Below are 23,409 nucleotides of genomic sequence, written 5' to 3'. Positions count from 1 at the left end.
GGTATCTTTTTCAGTGACCTGCAAGTTTACCAATTCATTTTCAGGTCAATTTGCAGCTGCATGACTTACTAAAGTAAAATCAGCAAGGTACCATAAATGCTAAATAATAAATCAAACAAGTACTTTTAAAATGGCAAAAATGAAAGCTTTAAACAAAAATACATCAGCTGGGGCTAAAGTTTAAGCATGTGCCTTCTCCTACAATAACTGAATATCATCAGTCCTTGGACAGCATAAAGAACATAACTGCACTACTTTAGATATTAGTCGGGGGGTGGGGGGGAAGAAAAAAACTGGTCTTGGTAACTACAAACAAAGAAAAATTGAGCATTTTGGTTTTTTTTGATGCAAACTGATGGTTTCCTGAGTTCTTGCTGCAAAAGCAAATATCAACAGTTTAATTTCATTATGAACAAAACAGGGTGAATATTAGTTCAGTGCTGAGTTCCTAAACATTTTAGAGAAGTCTTGACCAAATTAGGAACATACCTTTGTTTTTGTCCTTTTCGATTTTTTTTTTTTTAAATTAAAAAGTGTTTAGTTCACATTTAGGGCTCTCCTTTTGAAAGCCTAGTAAAAATTCAAAGTGAAACACATTTTACTTGCATGCAACACCCAAAATTTATAATACATAAAAATGCATTTAAGATTTTTCCTCTAAATCACCCATCCAAATGGAACCTCCACTCAATATACATCACAAAGCACATAATTAGCATTTAAAAATTAATGTTCGTCAGGCTGGGAAGAGAAACAAAGTGGTCTCTTAATTAAAAAGGGGGGAAAAAAAGCATACCCAGGTTATAATATCCCTAGTAAGTGTGATGGTGAATAATGCCAAAGCACTTAATGGCAGAAGAAAACACCTTAAGAACAGAACTGTATAGTGCTAACATGTTTGAGATGGGAGACCACTGCCCTTAATTTATGTATTCCTTTCGAGGGGGGGCGGAAAAGAAGAGAGCTGTCAGTCTGCAGACAGTCTTACAGGTTTCCAAACTTAGGTTTTTACAACCACATAATGGTCTCAACTGCTGCTACCCAGATAAATGAACCGAGTTTAAAAAAAAAAAAAATGTATGCATTAACAGTTTTTAAAGTGAACTGAACAAGGTATAAATAGGTATGAACTTAAATGCCAAATAAGTTGAATAAAATCTAGCCTTAAGTGTCTACTTTAACAGTTAATATTCAATATTATGGAGGTGGTCCCTTATGTATTAAACTAAACTGTCAAATGATTTAGCCACAGCCAGCCAACTTTCCCTTTCCCTTATTAACAAATATACTTCCAACAACGTATTTTATTGCCTTTGCCAAAGAATGCAGGCAATTCACTGTTTAAAATGTGTCATTTCAGAAGTAAAACAGTTGCACAGCAACTATGACAAAGCTCGAAAAACTGATGTGTACCTGTGCTGGAGAAAACCAGAGTATTCCCTACTACTTCATCATTTGAGGTTGCTCATAGAGCAACTTTTTTTAAAATGGACTGTTATACCCAGGGGACCCCTACCATCTTTTAACTCCCCTGTGCAAGTTTTATTTCTACCTGGGAGAGTTTTTACAGTCTTTTAATTCTGTGTGAGAAAGGGCATTTGGGCCCAAAAGCGTGCAAAGAAATAAGTGTTTTTCTATTATAAACGATATCACCTCTACACCAAGAGTTTTGTCTGCCTGTTTCAACATATGGAAGACACTTAAGATGCAAGAGTCGTCATGTAACTGTTGAGATCTAGATGTTTTAACGAAGCTAAAAAGATCTCATTTTAAAGGAGTCTTCTTGAAAAATATTTGAACAAACCCTCCCAAAAGACTATGCAGGCTGTTGTGTCCTTTTTCACCAGACAGGAAATATTACCAGGCCTATAAAGTGACAGGGTTCAGCTTGGGATTAAATACCACAGGAAACAGGTTTCTGAAATGAACACTCCCTGGATATTAGTGACAGACTGAACAGTTCCAAGCAGTAGAAAGTGTTTGACTGGCAGATGAGATTCAAGTTTTAGGGGCTTAGGGCAGGAGTTAACCAACTGAATTTACTTAGTAGACATGCATGTTTGTAAAACCACATGAACACCAACGGTAACCTAAGAAAATATTTCAGTTCCCTTTGATGTTTAGAAACAACACATTTATCTCTGGTCAGTCAGAGACTAGATGCTTCTTCCTTTGCTCAAATTCACATTTCTGTGATGATCTCATACTTCTACACAGCAAATACTAATCAAATCTAGGCTATAAGATAAGCAAGCAATACTAGCAGTTGCTGGTTAGCGTGCATTCCTCAAATGTCTCCAGGAGTTTAAAAGCTCTCAGATGGCACTAGCAAGCTAATTTACACTTTGCTTACTGAAGATGGTTTTCAATTTTTCTTTTTTTTGTTCCTTGTTTATTAAAACACAGCACTTAAATCTAGCTTCCTCTCTTCGATATGTCATTAACAATATTGCAAGCATATCACCAAGACAGATAATTTAAATCTCCAATGTTTTCTAAACACTCCCTTTTCCATTTATTGTGATGAACTCTCTATAGAGAAAGAAGTTGATGCTTCTAAGGGTTGGCCTCCTGTTCATCTCCCAGCAATGGTAGTTTGGCAAAAAAAAAGCTGTAGACCAAGAGTAAATAAGTACTGGTGAACCAGTCCACAGCAGGAATGAGACTCTGGATACCAAGCCATTTTTCATGGAGAACTGTACAAATCCAGATACGTCAAAAAAATTCTTAACTTGCATCTGCTACAGTTATAAATATATCATAGAAGCTGCCTTACTGGTTCAAATCAAAAGGCTGTGGAAACCTGTAAAAGCAAAACAAAACGTGTTCCATTAATACAGCTTAGTAGTGAAATTAAAATTCAGCTACATCAAAAAGTCACTGTATCATAGGTAATGCTAGGAAATTCAGAGACTTTACAAGCCATAAATTGAGAAAGTTGCCCATACCCTCACCTAAAAATCACTTAGGGGGGAAAAAAAGAAAGTGAAATTCCAAGCAGTAACTTCCCTCAGTTTTTAGTACCCATAATTCACAAATTTAAACAGCCAATTTTACATGATACAGCTGAATTTAGTGCAACATGATTCAACATCTATGAAATCTTTTATATGTTCCTTTACGGTACACAACCACAACAACAATTCATCAGTGAAGTTCTCAACCCTCACTGAAAACCATGTTCTTTATTTTCTACAATTTCAAAGCTGTGCAGATAGCAACTTATTTTATTAACAGAAACTACCACATGCTCCTCAGACATAATAAATTCTTTCCTACCTTCCCATTAGAAAGAGTCCTTGTGCACACATCACTGTCTTTAAGGTACAGGAACTCTAATGCTGTGTTAAAAATGTTTTGTTCTTCATGGCAAGTGTGTCACTTGGAACTCTAAATGAAAATTCAGAATTTAAAAGCCACACACTAGCTACCTTCTATGAAACAGCATTTAATTACCTTTTAGCCATTTCTATTAGTACCAAAAAGTACTCCAGAAGACCTAATTTGTTACATGCTGTATACATCATACAATTGCAAGCACGCTAATAAGGTATGAATGAAGCCAGGTAAACGGGCATCCTTTGAGGAAATAAAATACAAATGTCTGATGCAGGGTTACACGAATTCATGTGAGCATTACACTAAGTAAATATATCATTTAGCCACAACAAGGATGTTCCCATTTCCCGAAAGCAAGTAAAACACACAACAATGCCAAAATAGAAAGCATGCATTCTGGTAACAAAAATGTATAATCTCCATCTTTGCAGTACGCAACCTCTATGAAGAGTTATTCTGAAGATGGAAAAAATAGCAGAAGCTGCAGCCCAAAGATTTTTCTTCTCTTGGCTGGAAGTATCTGCATCGTTAACAGATGTAACTTTCACAGTGTACGTACCTGAGAATTATGAAAATCTGCTTTGCCAAATTTTTTATTTTTTATTTCAAGACACCAAATCAAGTAAAAAGGAACTGCTTAGTACTTTCTACTTCCAGCACATCAGTGAAAACCAGTAGCTAACGCTGATCATTATGAAAAAACCTTATGCCGCTCTGATTGGACACAGAAAGCCCTAGCTGCATTACGTTACTAACGTCTTAACACCAATAAGCTTTATTTGGATATGATCTTTTTCATGAATGAACAATTACTGAGCTTGCACATAATATACCACAGCCATCATGCTCTCCATAGTCCAAAATGCAATGCATACGTTAATCATTATAATAATAATAATAATAATCATTATTATTTTATTACTATCATTACATTATTGTTATTAATATTGACAATAATCAGAACACATTAACCTCAGTTTAAGTTTTCATCTAGGATTTTAGGGAAAAAGTCAAGATTCCAGAATGAGAATATTTATATGCATATCTGCAATTAAGAGATCCCTCCGCTCTCAGAAGACTTTCTATATTAATCATTAGTTCATTTTTGTTGTGGCTATATTTGAACTAACAATGGCTCAGGTTTGGATTTTTTTCCCCCTTAAGAAACAATATCTGCCAGGATATTTACATAAGCTTAATGTATGCAATTTCTCTGCTTTATTAATAATCATGTGGGAAACTCAGCAGAATCTTATCTCTACCTAAAAAGGGCTGCTTTGAAATTCAGCACTCATTTCAAACAAGCAGAAGCAGTCCCCGAGACATGAGGTCATTTGTAATGTTCTTTTAAAGTGACAAAACTGAAAATTAATTCTAATAAATGCAATTTTTAACCTAAATATTAACGTATTTAAACAACCTTTAAAAAAATATTTAACAGTACACTGAGTGTAAGCACAGTTAGACACTGCCATCTTTTGGCAACTCCTAAAACTGCACAGCTGCTGCTCTCCATTACAAAAAGATTTGGCACATTGAACTTTCGTGGCCCAACTGTTCAACTCTTACTCATATACCAATATACCAATCAAGTCAATAAGACAGGTCATAAGTACTCAAGGGGCACGTCCAGATGAGTGTGCACGTGCCTGTTGCCCCGCCTCAAATCCCTTTGTGGCGGGGCAACAGGCACATGCAGGAATGAAAAAAATGGTTTCCCATGCTGCAAGTTCACAGCACAGGGAGAAAATTAGACTTCTGGATATCCAGGGATCTAAAGAAACCGCTCCACAATAGAATGGAGAAAGGCACGGTTCAAGACCATACCTGGAGCTGGTCCTCCAAAAGAGACACTCTGGTTTTGGCCAGAGTGTCTCTTTTGTGTTCCTGCTGCCCCCCGCATTGTCCAAGGTAAGTGGGGGGGGGGGGGGGGGGGGGTGTCAGAGAGTGGCATGGGGGGTAGGGGCATGGATGTCCCTGGGGTTGTGGGGCAGGGTGAGGACCTGGCCCAGATCCCCAAAACTCGCTAGTCTGGCTTTGCACTGGAGCAGGTCGCACAGGAGCTGTGCCTCCTAGAGCCCTGTAACCCTCTCCAGTGCAAGGCTGGACTAGTAAGCTACGTGGGGCTGGGCCAGGTCCTCACCCCTCCACAGGGACAGGGGGCAGAGGTGGGAGCTGGCCCTGGGGCCCAGCCCATACTGACAGGAGCCAGCACGGCATGCAGTTCCCGCGTGCCATGCCAGGTCCTGCCACCTGGCTGGGCCCTTCCTATAGCTGCAGGACCTGGCCCTGCATGCGGCAACTGCACAGAGCTGAGCCAGGTCCTGCCAGCCCTGAAGTTGCTTGTGCTGCCTGGCAGCCAGCTGGCATGAGCAGCCCCAAGGCTGGCAGGACCCAGCTCATCTCCAGGCCAGGCCAGGGAACACGAGCTGCCAAGGGCCGGCAGGACACAGCTCAGCTCCCCACCAATCCCTGCACACTGGGCCAGGCCAGGCAGCACAAGCTGCATGGTCCCCACGTGGCTCATGCTCCCCGGCCCGGTGCATGGAGACTGTGTAGAGCCAAGCCGGGTCCTGCCAACTTTGGGGCTGCTCATGCTGCCTGGGTGCCAGGCAGCACAAGCAGCCCCAGGGCCAGCAGGACCCAGCATGGTTCCGCATGGTTACCATGCACCAGGCCAGGTCCTGCAGCTATAGGAAGGGCCCGGCCAGGTGGCAGGACCCAGCATGGCACACAGGAACCACATGCCGTGCTGGCTCCTGTCAGCATGGGCCGGGCCCCAGGGCTGGCTCCCACCTCTGCCCCGTGCCTGTGGCAGGGTGAGGACCTGGCCCAGCCCCATGTGGCTCACTAGTACCACCTTGCACTGGAGCTGGTCACAGGGCTTCAGAAGGCACAGCTCCTGCGTGCGCCTTCCAGAGCCATGCAACCCACTCCAGTGCAAAGCCAGACTAGCGAGCCTCAGGGATCTGGGCCCAGCCCAGTCCAGCTGGGCTGCAGGGGGGCCCCAGGACCCAGGTCTGGCACGCAGTCTCTGCATGCTGCACCGGGTCCTGTCACCATGGGCCCAGAACCCAGCTAGGCTTCAGAAGGGGCCCAGAACCTGGCTGAGCCTGGCACGCAGTCTTCATATGCCACACCGGGTCCTGCTGCCACACGACTAACCCAGCTGGGGGGGGGGGGGGGGGGGGGGGGGGGGGGGGGGGGGGGGGGGGGGGGGGGGGGGGGAGAGGGGGGCGAGAGGCTGCACCCTGTGGAGGCCAGGGGCCCCACCCCTCCTGAGAAGCCCCCACACAAGGTCCCCCCACACCCACCATACCCCCAGCAATTGCCCACTCCTACCCATAGACCAACCCAACTTAACAGTCTCTCTCTTGGCGGGGGGGGGGGGGGGCCAGGGCAGCTTTTTGTACTGATGGGGCCAGGACAGGGCACCTTTTTATACTGCTGGGGACAGCACAGGTACTGACCCTGAGCTCTAGCTCCCCCTGGCTGCAGATCCAGGAGGAGCCAGGAAGGGTTATTTTGCCTCAAGTGGCACAATTTGCTCCACACCAAAGTGCATGTCTGAGCACGTGCGCCGAGGCAAAAAGCCCCAGCTCAAATTTGCCCCACTTCTATTTGAGCTGCTGCAAGCGCATGTGCTTGCATCTGTGGACGTGCCCAAGGAGTGCAAATTCCACATGTAGACCCTAGAATTGTAATGCATATGCTATGCCCAGACAGTTCTCCAACTTGGATCAAACATTGGATGGGTGAAAGCACCAGCAGAAGAGGGTATGGACATTTTCACCACCTTACCATATTACAACAGCATTTCCACCACCATAAGCAGCAGTGCAAATTTTCCTGGCAATGGACCTGCCCAGAAAGGATTCCCAAGCACCTTTAGAGTAGAAGGCTGGGTAGACTTGCACCTTCTAAACTAACCAAAGTAGATTTATTATTATACACTACACTTAGCACAAGCTTTCATGCACTGAAGCTCACTTTATCAGATACTGTGAAAAGACAAAGCTGCATATAAGAAGGAGGGAGAAATTAATACAAAAGCAGAAAGAAGGGGCAGAGGGAGAAAGGCAAACATATAAGCCTTTTAGAGTACAGAAGGCCTGAAACAAGTCAAGAAAGTAAAAGGCTGAATTACTCTTAGTACTGCAGTCATTTATTCTTCATCAGCCCCTCACTGGGAAAGTAAATAAGAATCAGTTAATAGCACATCAACGATGTCAAGTGTGACTGTGGACTGCTTGTTGCAAGATTAGGGCCTTAATGCCAGTCTACATTTGCTATTAACAAAAACCAAAATAAAACCTGAGAAACAATGAAAATTTCTCATTCAGCACAGATCAAGCATATACATCCATCCCAAGATATTATTATTTAACTTTTTCATTTGTACTTGCAACTATTTTAAGTGTACTTCCAGTCCAAAGGAAATCTGGTTTTAGATAAATTACCATATTTTGTGAAATGAAGAGTTTAAACAAATAACATGGATCAGCAAGGGCAAGATGCAGGATCAAATCTTAAAATCTGTTTTGGATTTTTTTTTATTTATTTTATATTTTTAAATTATTTTGCCAAATTTTCTTCACTGAAGTCAGCAGGGCAAAACATTGTTCTGTTATGAATGCCTTCATCTAAACTGTTCAGGTACAAGAAATCCCACTCTCCAATACATTTGAGTATGCTGCTAACACAACAATTACTGCAAGAAGATACCTTGAGCCACAAAGGCTATTACACTCCTGCAAAAATGTCACAGGACTCCAGCCTAGATGCCAATTGTGAAAAAGACACTCCACAAAGAAAAGCTGTTCTGAGGGGAAGAAACAAAAAGCAAGCAACCCACAAAAGCAAGAAACTGATCTCAGGGTTGCTGATCTGGAAATAACCTACTCTTACACGAAGCCATAAAACCTGCTATGATGAATAATGCCATTGCCTTCAAGAATAAGTTAAATTACTCAGAAAATAGAACCCTATAGTGAATGTGAAGCTAAGTAATACTGGATGGGTTAAAGATAAAGAATAGGGGCTATGATGCAAAACAATTTCACAAAACAGTTAGTTGATCTGCCACACCTTAATAGTTTGCTAGCTGCCATCTGATTTCTATGTGAAGATTACCTTCCAGAAAAAAATTAAAATAAAAATCAATAATTAGAAAAAATGCACTGACATTTGGAAGGACCCGTCCCTTCCATTTACAGTCTCCGAGACACCTACCTAATCCACTGCCTCAATATTATGTTCCCTGCTACAGTCTTCAAAGTAGATTTATTTCCCGTGTCCATAACTGCCTAGGATATGGAGCAAGGCTAGGATACTAGTACTCAGCAGCAGCCAAAGCAACATTTTTAACAACTTGGGCAACAATACAGGCAACCCTCACTTAACGTGGTTTCTGTTAGCACTATTTCACTATAACACTCATTTAGAATTGATTCCGATTCCACTCAGCGCTGTAGTGAAACTGACTGAGCACTCAGCAGAATCGAGCGTTTCAGCAGGCAGGCAGCCGGGGAGAAGCAGCGGCAGCAGCGAGTGGGAGATAGGCGAGTGGCAGTGAGTGGGCGGGCAGGTATGAGGGCCCAGGGAGGGATTGCAGGCCCAGGTTGACACATGGTGCCAGAGTGGGCAGGGGGTAGAGACAAGTGGCTGCAAAAGAGAAGAGCATGGGACCTAAGCCAGTGTAAGGACTGGCAGGGGCCCACACCCAGGGTGGAGGGCAGGAGCATAGGGCCTGTGCTAGTGTGTGGGGCTCATGCCAGGGCCAGTGAAAGCCCACACCCAGAGCAGGGCAGAAGGAGCCTGGGCTGGAGCAGGCAGGGGGATGGGGAGAAGCAGCAGCAATAGAGCTGAGTAGCACAAGCCCACACCGGTAGGAGCCTGTGCCTGGAGTGGGGCAGCAGGAGCAGGGGATCTGCATCAGTGCCCGGCAGCAGGGGCCGGTGCCCAGAGCGGGGCTAGCAAGTGGGGCTGGAGAGGCCAGCAGGCAGATGAGGGGGGTGGGGAGAGGAAGCAGCAGTGAGAAGCAGTGGGGGGGGTGAGGAGGGGCAGGCATGAGCGTGGGACCCATGCCTAGGCACTGGCCCAGGGCCAGGACTGGTGGGGGCCCAGAGCAGGGCAGCAGAAGCACAGGCCTGCGCTGGTACATGGGGCTGGAGCACTAGCAGGTAGGCTGGGGAGTGGAGAGAGGTGGCAACACAGCAGGAAGTAACCAATTAATCTCTACTTACATTAATTTTTAGGGGGAAAATGGGTTTCACTTAGTGCTCGGTTTTTCCGGAACCAATTAAGAGCGCTAAGCGGGAGTTGCCTGTACTTCCTTTGGGAGATCAAGAAACTCTCCACAGAGCTTGGCACAAGAAAACGCTGTATGATATGCAAGTTTTCTGTTGCTGAATTCAGTCCACCAATGCTAGTTAAACCTCCCCCTTTGTATCATCTTACTCTGTTTTACTACCTCCTTTGCTTTTGCTGTTTAGTTTGAAAAGTTTAATGCTTCAAGCTTCTCTCAAAAGTCAAATTCCAGTCCCCAATACGTTTTTACTAATAGCATTCCTTCTAAACATTTTACAGAACTATGAAACCTCCCAACAATAGCCCTATTAGGTGGGCATGTGTCTCCATTTCAGAGAAAAAAAATATTCAGAGAAGGGCAAGATAATTTGCTCAGACATAGTGGGTGCATCTACACGTGCAATTAATGCTATTTGGTTTTACTGTGCAGTAGACTAATTTACTGCGCAGTAAAGCATCTTGTGTAGACACAGCCAGTTAGTGGCAGAACAGAGAACCTTAAATACCCTTTATTTAAGGGTTCTAACTTATAAGGGTTCTTAGCTTATATCGAAGGAGTCAAAATAGCTTCCCAGCAGCGATGCTTTATTTAATTCATCCCCAGCTGTTATACACTGAACCACTGGCTACTTAAATCAGTTAGACAATATTTACTTTTTATTACATCAGTGCTGTTCAAGAAATGTGTAAACTGTTGTACCTTTAGCACTCATATGCACAGTTAACATTACAGAAAAAGAAATGAATACTGTAAGCCTTTGGCAGAGACAAAGCTTGTTTTTAGGACACAAAACATTTTCAATTTGATTTAAAATACCTATTAACCATCGTATGAAAGGTTAAGCACCATATAAAGAGAGTTTGTTCATTAGTGCAATTAAATCTCATGTTGAACTGTTCTGGCACCTATGTACAAAAAAAACAAAAAAACAAAAAAAAAAACAAACACACATGTGGACTTGATATACACCATAAAGAGTAAGGCCTGAAAAATCCACTGTTATCCACTAGCAAAATTCCACTTAGTAAAAGAAAAATAAAAAAAAATCGCAAGGGATTCTACCAGTAAGGTGCAATATTCTGGTACGCCACTCATTCTTCCCCACCCTCAGCAGTTGATGGAGAACAGGAAGATTAAGGAGAGCAGACGCCATTTTATTTGCCACACTTAATCTCCTGCTTGGGTTCTTCTCAGCTTCCACCTCTTCTCCCCAGCTCCCCCCCCCCCGGAATAATTCAATGTCCTACCTTTGGTTCTCTGACCTTCCTCAAGTAACAAGAACAGTGTTAAACTTAACAGACTTCTTAACCACTAAAACTACTGTCCAAAGTAGAAATGAAACCGAAGTCTTGTTCATTTTAATCTACTGGTTGGTAAAGTTGGAAGCAACTAACACAATTACCATGGAAATAGTGCTGGCAGCCATTTCAGGAAGGTAATCTTACACCTACTTTACACTGAATTGAATTATATAAACTGATTGTTTATGCCACTACATTTCCCAGAGAAGTTTCCCAATTACCAGTGGCAAGTGGATTTTTCAAACCTGGATGAGGAGCACAAACAGAAAAAATGCCATCCTACAAACGAGCAGCAGCATTTTGAAAGTCAACTATCGCTCAGGGAATCAACAACAACAAGCACACTTTTACCCTGAAAGTCTGGCCAACAAAAGCTAAGGGTCCAAAATTCTGAAAAAATTCAGCAGCCTAGTGATCTGTCTTCTATTAAACTGGAAGCCAAAGAAACTGACTTTTTTATACACCAGTGCCTTGTACCAATCAACAGCAATTCAATTTTGGCTGGATTAAGTCAGAGTCTATTTATAGTCATCCAAGACCAAGCTGCTGTTCAGTTTTTCTCTGTAAGCAGTTTTCAATGCCAAGAATTTGACACACAAGACAAATGTTAGTGTCTTCTGCTTAATAGTAGGAGCCTCTCCCTGAACTCTAACGCTTAATCATGGCTCCAAGTGGTAGCATATAAATGCTTTAAAATTCACAGATGTGCATTTTCTGAAGAGGCATACTACTGACAAGTAAAACTCCTTCCAAAAAACACGCTCAATAAGCCAACTCAACACTCGCCAAGCTGTCCAGTAGTGAACTAGCCCTCAGATTTGTCCGACTTGCCACCTGTATCTGAAATAAACATAGGTTCTGGGGAAGCAGGATGAATGAAGCCTTCTAAAAAAATTCAGAGATGCAACAAAGGGCAAAACAGACAGAGCTTCAGTGTTTAAAAAAGCCCTGTCTGACACATGGGCATATTTCACCTCTTCCCCCCACTCCCCAATCACTACATCTCACTGCAGAACTAGAGAGCCTAACTTGCGCAGAATGTGGAGAATTTGAAGAGCCTGTACATCATCTACACCAGGGCCAGGCAATTATTTTGGGCGGAGAGCTGTTTACTGAGTTTTAGCAAGCCATCAAGGGCTGTATGACAGGCAGCCAGGGGCAGATAAATATTCATTTTCTTAATTTGGGAGGGAGGGGGGCCCTCAGGACAAACAGAATGGCCTGGTGGGCCGCATCTGGCCCCCGGGCCACATTTTGCCCACAGCGATCTACACACTTCCCTAAAAGACTCATAAGCATTGCTATGAAGTAGGAAACTGTGGACAGACTGTCAGTCCTGACATAATTCTAACCCATCTAGAAGAAGACACAGCTGGCAAAGGAACAGGAGCCAGCACAGAGTTCTCTCCCGTAAGTCTTCGAGTGGCTTCCTATTGCATAACCTTATTGCTCTAGATGTGTACTGGGGCTAGAATTTGGGCCCCAGGGAAATGTGTGCCCCTCTGCTATTTAAAATAGACTAAAAGTTTTAAGGAGGCAACAGAGCACCACTTCCTGTTCACTTCACATGTGGAAGGTTCTGGGAAACTACATAGGCAAAAAAGGGGAAAAAGTTATCTGTAAAAACAGCTGGGTAAGCCAAGCATCCCAAGGAAAATGCTTCCTGTTCACTAATGGGAAGCAAAAAGCACATTTGTCCAAATCCTGACTTAAGTATTCCTACCCCACAGGTTAAGCAACATCAGATCTCCTCAGTATTTGAATAAGGCCCATGAAAATGAAAGACTATGACAGTTGTGCCAGTTAGGTAGATGGCACTCATTCTTCTGAATCGATATTAAAATCAAAAGCTCCTACATAATATTCAGAACCTACTTGGGTAAAACAAAGTTCTAATCATTTGAGAGAAATCAAGATCCTACAGCACTAAGTACAATAACAATAACCTCCCCAAACACTGAAAAAAAAACACTTATATCCCCAAACACCATTTCGCCTCGCAATATTAACTTTCACTTCTTTCCTGAACACGTACTGCCAAACAGCTGTTAGTTTCCATGCCAATAGGTATCAATTTAGCAATATCTATAGTTTTAAGTATTTTAGTAATATCAGCACTATTATATACAGGTTAAAATATTTTACAAGAGCGCTTCTAAGCAAACTTCAATTCTTTTCACTCACAATCTAAAAAGGTATAGGTGGTCACTTAAATAATTTATAAACAAACATGCCTGCAAGCATGTTTCTAACCAAGCCGGTTATATACTTTACCTTAAAAACACAGAAAATCAAATGGAGAGGGGATCTAAATGGAGTAACTACTTTAAACAAAGCAAAACAAAACAAATTTTGCAATGGTCATTCACTGTCTAAAACAGGAGCTAATAAGCCCCAGAATTAACTAAAAGGGAACCACTAAGAGGGACTCTAAATGTAAAAAACCTTGAATGCAGTGGCTTTCAATCTGAGGATCTTTAGGGGTCTGCAGACTATTGTCTAAGGGATCTGCAAAAGATGACTATGATCAAAGTACAGTAAAATCTCCATTATCTAGCATGGAGTTGGGAATGCCAGGTGCCTGCAACATAAAAATGCCCGTTATCTAAAAAAACTGAAGCCGAAGTGGGGAGCTTGCATGCAGCGGCGGCACAGGAGGGTTGCATGCGGTAGCGGCGCAGGGTGGTGGATGGTGGCGGAGCGGCGGCAGCACAGGATGGCTGCACGTTGCGGTGACAGGGAGTGGTGGATGGCAGCGGCATGGCAACAGCGGTTAACAGGGTATGCCAGCTAGCAGAATGCTGGAAAACAGGGATTTTACTGCATGTGAATACCCACTTGCAATTCAAAGGGGTCTGCAAGTGAAGAAAGGTTGAAAACCAATGCTCTAAAATGAAGTTAGTTTTAGGTCATTGCTACCCATTAATGATTTTTGCTACAGAGATAAAAAAAAATATAACAGTGAATTTAAAGTTAGTTAGAGATTAACTCTATGCAAAACGTATTATTTGTATATTTGATAGTCAGATAGTAACTCGTAAATAAAAACCAGAACTACACAATTCTGATTATAAAATTTTAGAGTTTTAAGTTAACCAAAATATTTTTAAAAATCAAAGTTTCAATAGCTATAAAACCAGGATAGATGGGAACTGCTATCAAGCTGATCTAGCCAAACAAAATTAATAGCATGTATGCAACAGCACACTAAAAAGATGTCATTAGTTATGCAATGCTGCCACCTGTTGGCTCCAAGGAATAAAGCAAATATAGCTGGTAAAAAATTATTTAAAACCTTGCTAATTTAGACCTCACTTTAAAAACATTAGTCAGTAGTAAGTACTGTAACTATGATTAAACAAATTGTAAGTCTGAACAAATATTTTTAAGGAATACAATATTTTAAAATGTAGTTGTGACACTATTTTAAGACATTTGGCTAGTGAGGAATCAGGAGGCAAGTTGCTTCAGCTGGAGGAATTAGGGACCAAAAGAATGTCATCCCTCCAGAGAATAATGTCTCACTCGAGACAGCAGTAGACACAGTTCAGAACCAGGTATCTTGGGAAAAGACAAAAGGGACCCTTGTACACAGCTCTTCCTTGTTCTGTTTAAAGATTTGACTAGCCGATGCACAGGATTGAGACGCTAGTAAATGTGCAGGAAATACCCTATGTGCTGTCATGAGAAAACTGCATTTTTACGCATTTCTGTATTCCCCCACCCCCTTCCCCTCCCCTTTCCCAAACTGTGAATACATACAAATTATTCAGGACACCTGTTTCTACATCCACACAAGACCTGGTGGTATTCAGTGACTAACTTATGCTGGTCATAGAAGGTAAGAGATGCTCACATCTTTAGGAACACAAATTCAAGCTCCAAACAGACATTTTCCCCCAGGCTGGTACATTTGCATTGATGGGATTTCAATGCCATAGGCAGTTCTAAAGGACCCAGGCAACACCAGCTCATTAAACCATACACCAGACCTGGCCAGCAAGGAAAACTTTAAGCACTTAAAAAGTTTCATGCTAAATGTTCCATGTGAATTCAGTACATCAAAATACAGACTGAAGATGCCTCATGACTCAGCAAGATTACAGCAAGCCAAAAATCCTTCTTGTTATCACTGCATCTCTTATGTTAAAAGGTATTTAAGAAAGGACAGAGCCAGAAGGAAAATGGTCTGCCTGTTTTGGACAACCACACTGAAGGGCAATTACATGCATGTACTAAGGTACAGTATGGATGACAGCAGCCTTATGAGCACATTTTGACACTTTGAGATTGACTGGTCCTGGGTATGATCATAAACTACATCTGACTGGAGGGCCTGGTGGCAAAACAGTGGGGCTACTTGTGGCAGCATAGCTCTTACAAAAATACCAAATATGTTGCAACCTCCAAAGGAAGGCGAGTATAAAGCACCTCAAAAACCTAGCCCCCACTGCATTGTAGGTACTTCTTGGTTGGAGAAAAGCTGAAAGATACCACCCTGACAGAAATGCGCACTCACTGAGGTGTTAGGAAGTCAGCAGCAGTTCTTATTTGTTGCTCTCTGGCAAAAGCTAGGAACTACCGAGACACATGATTTAGCCTTTGCACTCTCTGTCTCAATGGTCTAAGTGGGGGGGAGGATGATAGGTCTTAGGGAGCCTCCACTCCTCCATACTCTTGCCCAAAGGTCTTGGTGTGTCACAGGACTCTGTACAAGCTGATTCATCAGGCACCTGACTAGACCTCTTATGGTACACTGTGATCCAGGGGATTGATAGTTGTCTATAACAGACTGCATGCTCCTTTTGCCATATCATGAACACACTGCATCAGGATTGTACATTAATTTTACATGAGCAGTCAACATTTTATCATTTCAGCATGATGCACACCTGTATTATAAGTATGTAAATAAATCAAACTTTTTGTAATATAAGTCTTTACAAAGCAGTAAAAACCAAAAAAAACCCAAACCTTGAAAACAACAAAGCACCAGGTAGCTCACCACTCCATCTTGAACATAGCACAGATCAGGGGTTAACAAGATATGGCTGTGAAGCCACTGAATCTGGCCTGAGGAGCTGGAAGGCTTTGCCTCTGTCCATGCCTGTGCTGAGGCTAGGTGGCAAGAAGCGGTGCCTGCACTGCCGCCACTTCTCCCTGTCCCCCAGTTGCAAACTGGGCACCACTTCTGGCTGATGGGCAACTGAGCCAGGGCAGTTTCCAGCTGCACCCACACTCCAGCCTGGGGAGGGGAGCTGGGAAGGTAGGGCTACTCAGCCATGGTACAGCTCCCCTATGTCTGGAAGGACAGTTCCTGCCCCAACCACAAGTGGATGATCTGGGAAAAGTGGCTCTGGCACAGCTCCCAGTTGCCCGACACCAACATAACTGCAGGCCAACTCTGCACCACCAAGGTCATGGCCCTTGGCATAGATGGTCACAGGATTTCTTTTCCATTGGGAAGGCTGAAGCCCAAGAAAAATGGAACTGTCCATGGATTGGAGCAATGGCTACTGGACTGTGAACAAGTATTTTTATCCCATAACGTCCTGTAGCATTACTGTTCCCCATCTTAAATGTATAATGCCTTAGTGCACTTCCCTCTACACCTCCCAGGTATAGCTTCTCTCAAATGTAAGTAACCTCTTTTCACCTGCTTTGCAGGCCCCAGACCAAGACCTATAGAAAGATCAAAACAGTTGTCCTCAAGGGCTGCTGACAGACAGGACAGACAGACTTCATTTCAAGCTTGACATGCCCCCACACCAAGCCCAGTGAATGCCCAGAAGAGGCATCACATTAGTTGGACACAGCACGCTCTATGTCTGTATGGATCGGGTACTTCAGCATGGCTTTTTGGCCCTTATCTAATAGCTGATTCAATCAGCTAATAGATAAAAGGACCAAAAATGCCATACTGAAATGCCCAATCTATACAGACACTGCAGACCTGGGTCCAACTAACGCGCTGCCTCTTCCAGTAAAGAGTTGGGGGGAGGGGGGGTTTCACATCTGTCAGCACCCATGGGTTTTTTTTTCCCCTTCTGATCAAGTTAAGTCATTCAAGAGGTGTGAAGGGTATCTTAAGGACCTCTCAGGTCAAGCCCACTGATGAAGGAAGCAGCCTCCATCAGGAGTGACATGCAAGCAAGGATAAATGAATATTTTTTCCTACAATCTCCATGTAAAAAGATAGTCATCAAAATATGGACTGGGTCAGACTTGTTCCTGGGCAGTTCAGCTCCAAGCATAGTGAAATAAGCCTCCAGACATTCAAAGCCTGTAGTTTTGAACTCTGGTCTGTAAATATAGTTGCATTTATTACATGTAGTGGTGACTCTGGATAATTGCAACTTGCGTAACCCACCAAAGCCCAGAAGACAACTGATTGAGACCACCTGGGACACTAAGCTGCCAGCTTCACCATGGTGATGGCATCACAGTAGCTCACTGCAAACTGGTATAGAAAGATGTCCTACTGGCAAGAGACAGGAGCACCTATTAATGTGTGGGCACAACAGAAACAACAACACCCATTTGGCAATACTATTAAAACTATGCCAGAAATTAAAAAGGATCTCCAAGCCAGATCAACCTGCAACTGAGCAAACAGAGAAGAGAGGCTGCTACTGTTTAATTTTATGCATCAATGTAGACACAAGCCCCCAAATCACACCTGTCCCTACCTCCAAATGCAAAGATAGAATGAAAATTTAAAGTTACCAAACTACTCATTTAAAAAAAGTTAGACATGTTTATATTACAGTTCTATTTATGAATAGCATGCAGTCCAAATAACTAGTTCCTAATATTAGATACCCCGCCTTTTTTTTTAAAAAAAATTCTATGCATTTTATTTGAATGCTCAAGCACCGGTGTCAGAGCTTCTCTGTCTCCAGGGGGAAGAATTACTGTATTTACTTGACTACAAGATGACCCTGAATATATTAAAATCCCCAATAATTAGATTCTATAAGTGTATACATTTTTTTCATTTATTATAAATTTTCCAGGTATAGAATTTCAGTATTGGAGGGTTGTCCTGAATCCCTTCCTGCCTCCCAATGCTACGGCTTATAATGCTAGAAATTTACAGTGAATCTAAGAATGAATTAAGATCATTAACATTGTTTTCAGAAATATTTATTGAATATTTGACAAAAATTCAGTCTTCAAAATCATCAGTTAGCAAATAATTGTTCAACTCCCCAATTTTGGATGAGCAAAACAGATTTATGACATTCTATAGGATAATTTCAAGCAGCACAGCCTACCAGGAACACTGCTTACACCAGGACCAAAGCCCACGGAAACTGAAAGCAAACCCTTCTCTGCAGCATCCTCTGTTCTTAGAGTGACCATAAGTCCTGATTGGCCACGACAGTCCTGGATTTCATAAACTGTCCCAGCCAGCTAGCGAAGATGGAAACAAAAAAAGTCACAGACTGGCACCACCCTGGCTGCACTGGCTGGAGGCGGAGGACGGGCTGGGCCCTGCTCTTCTTGCCTAGGGTAAAGACTGGCTGGGGGAAGGGGTGGCAGAAGGGGGAAGCAGCACATGCCAGGGTCCCAGATTTCCATAAAAATATTTGGTGTGTGGTACAAGACCAAAAACAAAAAAGCATAAGTTGGGTCAAAACTTGCATTTTATAATTTTGCTGTTCTCTGGTCAGAAGAGAGCTGGGAGCTCAATCTGCAGCTGAAAAAACTTACAACTGAAAGGTTTTGTCAAGAAAGTTGCCTCCATAATACATTACTTGAAGATGACGAGTGATTCTGATGAACAACACACTTTTTAAAAGTTCCACCAAGCTCTACTCTACCCAAATGTGGCCATTTTTAAAAGACATTTAAAAATACTGTCACTTTTTTTTTTTTTTTTTTTTTTTTAGAAACAGTAGGACCTGTAATCACTGGCACCAATCTTGCTTTAGTCTGCTTTGACCACAATGCTGCATGATGCGTATGCTATTTGTCCAATATCCTTGAAGCTGTGGGAAGTCCACCCAGAAACTATAACGTTGAACACACATAAATTCCAATGTATTTGACTGACATTCAAAACACATATTTATTCCTTGGAGTGTAGCTTCAACTAGATTTTTTTTTTTTTTAAAACTACACTAGGCTAAACTACACTAGGTCAGGAAAGCACATTAGTACCTTCATAACTAGTACTATATTTGACTGGCCCTTCCTTGCAGGGCATTTGCACTTTCAAATTTGTACTCAAGCAAAGCTTACAGATGGGAGAATTTACTTTGTCAGTTAACCTACTTAGTATCCACTCTAACCTCCTTCCCCCTTGCCAACTCTAATAGATAATATACAGATCAGAAGTCCAGAAACTACCAATGATTATTTCAAATGTTGATTACCTGCCACACACACACACACACACACACACACACACACACAGGGAGCGATAGGCTTTGGGTGCTGGCACATGTAACACTCAAACCATTCCAACAGTGTCACAGATTATGAACCAGTTCACAATTGTCCCTGGACAGAAGTGTCCACACTGCTAAGGGTTCCAAACAGAACCCCCTTCTTTTAGGGATTGATTTGCTCCCAAAACACCACCAGGGGGTAGTAGATTACTCATACCATCAAGGCTTCCACAAGTCAGTGACTACAAGAAGCTCCCCAAGATTTCTCTAGAAGGGAAGAAAGACCCAGATTTGGGCAGTGGGTTGAAGTGGAGAGGTTGGCAGATGCTGGTGGGAGGCTGTGTGAACCCCTGCTTGGGGCTCCTAAGGGGCTGGATTGTCCACTGACCAGCTCAAAAATAGTACTCATTTTTCCCAGTGTGCTCTTGAAATATTCCAGGAAGTTTAAACCAGTCTAAAGTGGCCTGTACATCCAAACTCTTGCAGTTTGAAGTGCAGTTAAGATGTTCTAAGTGTTATGTCTGTCCATACCCTTTGATTCTGCCTATGCCATTGCTATCTGTAAAGAAATGTACGGTCTGGATTGATGAAATTTACTTACTACCCAAAGCACAAAGTTGCTGAAAATTTATCCAGAATCCCAAATGTATTAATATGCAAGCCCAAGACAGAAAAAAAAACTAGTTTGGTCTTTCTTACTGGTTTTCTTAAACACCAGATTTTGCTAAAAATTCTTCCTTTCATCTCCACTCTACCGGCTGCCTGTCCCAATGCAGAGCCGTAATTTACATGTGCTCTTCCAAAAAAAGTATTCTGGTATCTGGCTTTTATTTATAAGCGGCACTAAAGGAGGCAGGTAGTTTTCTTTTTCAGCTTTTGGTCCCATACAACGTCTACATCCAGCATGGAGGTTAAGTCAGGTCAAATATCGGCAGCAACTCGATCTTGAAGGGGAGATATTCAGTATACAATTGTTAGGTTTCAACTAAAAACGTTATACTGCTTTTAGCAAAAATTTAAGTTCCAGGCTTGCCCCTGAATAAGACAGCATAAAACAAAACTTCCTAACCCAACAGAGAAAGAGAGAACACTGTCTCGTTTTAGGCTTGCCAGGTTAAAGTGTTCCTCTAAATAAATTTTGCTAAAGCAATCCCTTGTTCAGAAACTCGTAGTTATACGTCACATAAAATTGCCAGTATTGCCACATACGCATTACGTTCACCACATTGCTGCAGGCACATTCTATATATTCTACGCCTACGTTCATGTCTAGTTACAAGTCTATTAGCCCAAATCGTATACAGCTTGCTAAAGAAAAAAAAGATTCTACATAAGAATTTGGGACTTGTAATTCCCCTTGTTTAGTAACTTATTCCAAGTAGGAACCTCCTAATGATGCAAGAGAGCCATGTAGACTAATTATGATCCAAGAAAAGTTAATACAATAAAAGTTAGCTACTGCTTATGATACCTTGGTACCTTTTAAGGGGGAGACAAGAATGATGCTATGTTCCAGAATTATACATATTGCTGAGAAATACACACCCAGCTTTATGGACAACTATTAAAGTTCAGTCATTCAGAAACACTTTATAAAGCAGAGTGTGTGCGTGTGTGGAAAAAGCCGTTAAGACATGCCACTACAGATCTGGAGACAAGTTCAAGTTTTGCTCTGCATTTGCAAAGACAGCCACATCAACTCAGCTTTAAAGTAAGTAGCTGAAGAGTCATTCATCTTGCTGAAGTCAAACCGGCCCCTGAATCTAGCCATTTCCTTGTGTGCTGTTGACTACAACAGTGATTCTCAACAAGGGTGACACTGTCAGGTGCAGCACAATATTATCACGTAGATGTGTAAACACATACACATTTTAGAAGACAAAACCAGTGATTTCAAACAGAATTCCAGTATCAAAAACATTCTGGCATGCTGTAGTCTTTCTGAGTTCTTTACAACAGACAAATTACTCTTTTCCATAGTCAAAACACAAGCTGGCATTTTCCAAGGATGCCTCGAGTCTAACAAGACTGAAAAGCACTGGACTATAAACCTCTACATCCTAACCATTTTTGCCCAAAATGGCCTACTATACTCAGGGAAACTTTTGGATACTATAAATTTATGTTAACGGACAGCTCCTCCTATCTCATTTTTGGATAATTATTTATTTAAATATTAAGTTAAAGAACGTTATGTTGAGTCTTTCAAATTAGTAAAAAGCTAGGAGCCCTCTGAAAAAAAAATTCACTACTTAAGAGAATCATGCACTAACAAAAGCACCTGTTTTCTATTTAGATATAACATTTAAACAAACTAAACTACATTAAAAAAAAAAAGTACTTGTGGGGTTTTGAAAGTGTTAGAAACAAATTATATCATGAATTTTATTCTCTGTCAATTGTTATTCTTTAAACCTATACTTCAAAAGCATAGTTTCTATTAAAACATGCTACTGGGAAGAAAAAAAAGGATTAAAAATGTCTTTATTTTTACTAAAAAGTGTAGAGTCCTTCTAACAGGGACTTAAATCAATGAGTAATTTACACCTCTATTACTCTCTCTCTCTCTCAATTCATCTGTTATTTGATTAGTCAATCATAAGGTCAAAAAAAATATCCAGATGATACAGGCCAAAGCAACCGCTTGATAGCACAAAGTTTATTTTAAAAGTATTACCTCAACTGCTGTGGTTTTGCATCATGTCCTTCATTCTGAACTCTCACCAGCGCAGAATAACTTTACTTTTGGTATCTTAAAAATGTTGGCGTCTTCCTTTAGCAATTATTTCAGCCCTATATTTGAAGGGTTATGCTTCTGCTCTTTGTATCAAGGAAAAAGTGCAATGGATCACAACTTCAGTTACTTGAAAACCTCAGAAGGAAGAAAATGAGATGAGGGAAGATCCAAACACATTCCACATACATCACTATGCCAATCCCTCCATAAAAAGGATCTGAACCCACATCAGTCAACCTAACCCAAAAATAGACGCACAAGAAATGGGCATTCCTTCCAATGCACTGCCTAGCCATATCAGCTTGTGTTCCCATTATAGTATTTTCAGATTACTGGTTTACAAACGTACAATCTTATAAAAAGATTCAAGAAACTTGAAAAGTTAGACTAAAAATGAACTTATTCTACCACTGAAAGAAAAAATATATCCAGTGACTACTAGGAATTATGTTTTTTAATCTTATCAGTGCAGCTGTGAAGCAGACAGGTGGGAGCATATATCAACAACAGTAAAAGGTGTTTCCTTGTCCCCAAAGACAACTGTTCTACCTTTATATCACAAAGTCTGTCACACCAGAAAGAAAGACTGGCATCAAACTAGCATCCTCAGTTACACAGCTGCGCATAACAGATCTTTGGTTTCTCCATTTTCATCTCAGTTACATTCAATATTCTCCAAGTTTCCTAAAACTACAGCAACAAAAAGGTTTCAGTACATCTGTTGTAAAAGCCATCTCCAACAAGCATGGGTAGGGACCTACCTAACTTGCCAGAGCTGTTTGCCCACTTTATAGCGTGGCAGCCTCTCCCCCCACCCATGCCTCCGATTGGCCACAGGGCCCCAGTGACTTGGCCCCTCACCACTGACTGGCTGCAGAGCCCGACTGGCATGTGGCCATGCCCCCTGCCACTGATTGGCTGAGAGGTCTGTCCATCATGAAGCTCTGACCATCACTGCCAATTGGTAGAGAGGGGCAGGCGCAGCCCTCCCCTGCACTGAACTGCCACAGGGCTTGGCAAGTTGTTCCCCCCCCTTGCAGATTTTGCAGGCAATGCTGAAACACAAATTCAGTAGATCCTTAACTATTAAAAGGTAAAGTTAAACCTGGACAAGAGTAATTTTCTTCATATTGATACAAATCACAAGAATATGCCAACCCAGGATTTGGTTCAGAGTTAAGCTACAACGCATTTAAACATCAATAAAATAAGTTTTAAGATGACACCTATCTTAACTTAAATTCAGTGACTTATGGAGGTTGATATCTGCCCAGAACGAGTCCTGACCCAATAAGCACCGATTCAAAAGAAGCAGCTCACAAACAT

At 42.0% G+C, this 23,409-nt stretch overlaps 1 protein-coding gene and 1 long non-coding RNA gene across 2 annotated transcripts in view; both read right to left on the bottom strand.

Annotated features, from left to right (window-relative positions):
- Positions 1–23,409, bottom strand: part of CDKAL1 (CDKAL1 threonylcarbamoyladenosine tRNA methylthiotransferase) — a 673,650-nt gene that overhangs the window by 634,473 nt on the left and 15,768 nt on the right. The gene's annotated exons all lie outside the window — the stretch shown is intronic.
- On the bottom strand, positions 285–22,492 carry LOC149868949 (uncharacterized). Its single transcript, XR_016441362.1, has 3 exons — positions 22,024–22,492; positions 3,280–3,390; positions 285–2,803 (listed from the first exon to the last, which is right to left on the bottom strand). It is a non-coding gene; the product is annotated as an uncharacterized LOC149868949 (long non-coding RNA).

Source organism: Crocodylus siamensis, chromosome 3 (genome assembly GCF_052110815.1).
Source record: "Crocodylus siamensis isolate JL-2025a chromosome 3, ASM5211081v1, whole genome shotgun sequence".
In the NCBI taxonomy this organism is placed as follows: Eukaryota; Metazoa; Chordata; order Crocodylia; family Crocodylidae; genus Crocodylus; species Crocodylus siamensis.
Note: the sequence above shows the minus strand (reverse complement) of the source record. Positions and strands in the feature narration are given on the sequence as shown.